Genomic DNA, 3800 nt, shown 5'->3' with positions numbered 1-3800 from the left:
ACCCGCCACCATGCCCGGCTAATTTTTGTATATTTTGTAGAGATGGGATCTCACTATGTTGCCCAGGGTGGAGTGCAGTGGCACAATCTCAGCTCGCTGCAGCCTCCGATTCCCGGGTTCCAGCAATCCTCCCGCCTCAGCCTCCTGAGTAGCTGGGACCACAGGCACATGCCACCATGCCTGGCTAATTTTTGTATTTTTTTGTAGAGGTGGAGTCTCACTATGTTGCTCGGGCTGGTTTGAAACTCCTAAGCTCAAGCAATCCACCTGCCTCGGCCTCCCAAAGTGCTGGGAGCACAGGTGTGAGCCACTGCATCCAAACTCACCTCCATTTTTTACAAAGGGGCTCATTTCCAAGGTGAGACTGAGGTCTGGAGCTTACCGTGTCCCCCACACCCTTGGGGACACCAGTTTGTGTCTGGGCCTGTGGGGGCCCTCTGAGGGCAGTTTGCCCCTCCAAGGGGCGGATACGGGGAGAGTCCAGGGAGGCGGGGCCAGTGCGCCTTGAGGTCCGCTGCCCATTGGGAATGTAGGGTCCCAGGGCTCAAATCTGGTCTCCAGGCCGGGAGCGGTGGCTCACACCTGTAATCTCAGCACTTTGGGAAGCTGAGGCAGGCGGATCATGAGGTCAGGAGATCGAGACCTTCCTGGCTAACACGGTGAAACCCCATCTCTACTAAAGATACAAAAAATTAGCTGGGCATGGTGGCGGGCACCTGTAGTCCCAGCTACTCAGGAGGCTGAGGCAGGAGAATGGCGTGAACCCGGAGGCGGAGCTTGCAGTGAGCCGAGATCGTGCCACTGCACTCCAGCCCGGGAGACAGTGAGACTCCGTCACAAAATAATAATAATAATAATAATTCCGGTCTCCACGGAGTTTCACAGCCCAACCACCTCACAGGGTCCATGGCACAGCCCCCAGATCCCTGCCTCCGTCCAAGCCAGCTCTCCCTCTCTGCCCACCCCGGATCCTACCTGTCCATCTTCCCTGCGGAGGCCCCAGCCTCCCTCCACCCTGTCCTGGCCAAATGTGGGCCTCAGCTCTCCCGTGGGCCAGGCCCCATTTCCCCTTGGCCGGGAGCCGGAAGCTCTGTCCCTCCCAGTCGCATGACCTCAGGGCGAGCTCGCTGTCTGCACGTCAGTGTGCCCTGAGACAGGGACAGACTCTGCCTTCTAGACAGGATAGTGCTGAGCATGGAGTGGGGTTCATATTCTGAAAAGTTTTTGAGGCCGGGCGTGGTGGCTCACGCCTGTAATCCCAGCGCCTTGGGAGGCCGAGGTGGGAGGATCACTTGAGCCCAGGAGTTTGAGACCAACCTTGGCAACATGGTGAGACCCTAACTCTATTAAAAAAAAAAAAAAAAAAAAAAAAAAGCTGGGCGCGGTGGCTCACGCCTGTAATCCCAGCACTTTGGGAGGCCAAGACGGGCGGATCACGAGGTCAGGAGATCAAGACCATCCTGGCTAACACGGTGAAACACCGTCTCTACTAAAAATACAAAAGAATTACCCGGGCATAGTCCTGGGCGCCTGTGGTCCCAGCTACTCGAGAGGCTGAGACAGGAGAATGGCGTGAACCCGGGAGGCAGAGCTTGCAGTGAGCCGAGATCGCGCCACTGCACTCCAGCCTGGGCGACAGAGTGCGACTCTGTCTCCAAAAAAGAAAAAAAGGCTGGGCTCCGTGGCTCCCCTGTCATCCCAGTACTTTGGGAGGCTGAGGCAGCAGATCAGCTGAGGTCAGGAGATCAACACCAGCCTGACCAACATGGGGAGATCCTGTCTCTACTAAAAATACAAAAATTAGCCCGTCGTGGTGGCGGGCGCCTATAATCCCAACTACTCGGGAGGCTGAGGAGGGAGAATCACTTGAACCCAGGAGGTGGGAGGTTGCAGTGAGCTGAAATAGCACGATTGCACTCCAGCCTGGGCGACAGAGCAGGAGTCCATCTCAAAATAATAGTAATAATAATCATCATCATTTTTAAATAAAGGTTTTGAGCATCGTCTGGTATGCTCAACCCCTCCGGCCTGCTCAGAACTCTCCCATCACTCACGCCCAGGCCCCACACTCAAGCCCAGGCCCCTCAGCCAAGCAACGTGCCCTCCATGGCCAGGCCTGACCCATCTCCACCACTGGTGATCCTAGGGGGAGAAGACTCTGAGACTCCCCCAGATCTTCTGTTGGACCCCCAAGCTGCCAGGAGGGTCCCCCTGCACACTCTCCCACTCCTGACCTCAGAAGCCTCCCGAAAATCAATTGCATTTTCCTCCTCCTCCCCCAGAGAGCTGTTTGTGGTCACCTTGCAACACCCAGATTCCCAACGGCCACTCTGGCCCCGCCTCTCACAGGCCAGGAAAACAGCCGCAGCCACAGCAGGCAACGTCCCCCTTCTCCGGGGCTGTTGGGGAGGAACAGGATCGCATCGAATGGGACCCACCTGTGACCAACTGCTCACAGGGCCTCCCCGAGCCCCCCTGCAGGAACCGGGGGGCCAAAGACCCCTCCCCAGGCAGTCCGTGCAGTCCTGTCCCAGGAAGCGGGGCTGCCTCCGAGTCCATCCAAAGGTAGCAAAACCATTGAGTTCCCATCCTATTCCCATAGCCATTCAACTGTTCCCGCATTTATGGCGGGCGACCCTCTTCCCCGGGGCAGCAGTGCCTGTTATGAGCAAACTAAGGTATCAAGCAGGGCTCCAACCCTCTGGAGTCACTGTTTGTTTTTTGTTGTTGTTGTTGTTGTTTTGAGATAGAGTCTCCTTCTGTCGCCCAGGCTGGGGGGCAATGGTGCCATCTCGGCTCACTGCAACCTCCGCCTCCCAGGTTCAAGCAATTCTCCGGCCTCAGCCTCCCATGTAGCTGGGATTACAGGCGCCTGCCACCATGTCCGGCTAATTTTTATATTTTTAGTAGAGATGGGGTTTCACCATGTTGGCCAGACTGGTCTGGAACTCCTGGCCTCAAGGGATCCTCCCGCCTCTGCCTCCCAAAGTGCTGGAATTATAGGCCTGAGCCACTGCACCCAGCCTGGAAGTCACTCTTTTTTTGTTTGTTTGTTTGTTTTGAGACAGAGTCTCGCTCTTGTTGCCCAGGCTGGAGTGCAGTGGCAGGATCTCGGCTCACTGCAACCTCCGCTTCCCAGGTTCAAGCGATTCTCCTGCCTCAGCCTCCCGAGTAGCTGGGATTACAGGCATGAGCCACCACACCCTAAAAATTTTTGAATTTTTAGTAGAGACGGGGTTTCACCATGTTGGCCAGGCTGGTCTCGAACTCCTGACCTCGTAATCCGCCTGCCTCGGCCTCCCAAAGTGCTGGGATTACAGGCCTGAGCCACCGCGCACGGCCCAAAAACCGATTTTTGTAAATCCTGCCGTTTGGGGCCCGGAGACCTCGGATTGCGACCCAGGGTGCCCAAGCCTCAGTTTCCCCATCCCTACAACGGGAGTCAACCAGCCCCTACCCTGCAGGGCTGCGCATATGGAGGAGGAAATGCCCGCAGACAGCAGGCACTGCCCGAGTGCACGTCCCGAGGGCCCTGCCCGCTTCCCCGCATCCCGCAGCCCCCAGCCCCGCGCCCCGCAATCCCGCCGTGCGCACCGAGCGGCTGCGGCCAGGCGGAGGGTGGACCCCGGCGCGGCGGAGGGGGCGAGGGTGAGTGCGCGGGGAAGGGAGGGAGGCACCGGGAGACCCCCCAGTCCCCCTCCCCCAGCTCTTTTGTCTCCGATGCTCCGGGCGCCCTGGGAGCCTCGCCATGGAAACGCGCACCAGCGAGCGGCGGGCTCCGCGGAGGGGCGGGCGGAGGC

The sequence above is a fragment of the Pan troglodytes genome, chromosome 20, assembly GCF_028858775.2.
Source record: "Pan troglodytes isolate AG18354 chromosome 20, NHGRI_mPanTro3-v2.0_pri, whole genome shotgun sequence".
In the NCBI taxonomy this organism is placed as follows: domain Eukaryota; kingdom Metazoa; phylum Chordata; class Mammalia; order Primates; family Hominidae; genus Pan; species Pan troglodytes.
The sequence above is the reverse complement of the archived record's forward strand: the minus strand, read 5'-3'. Positions refer to the sequence as shown.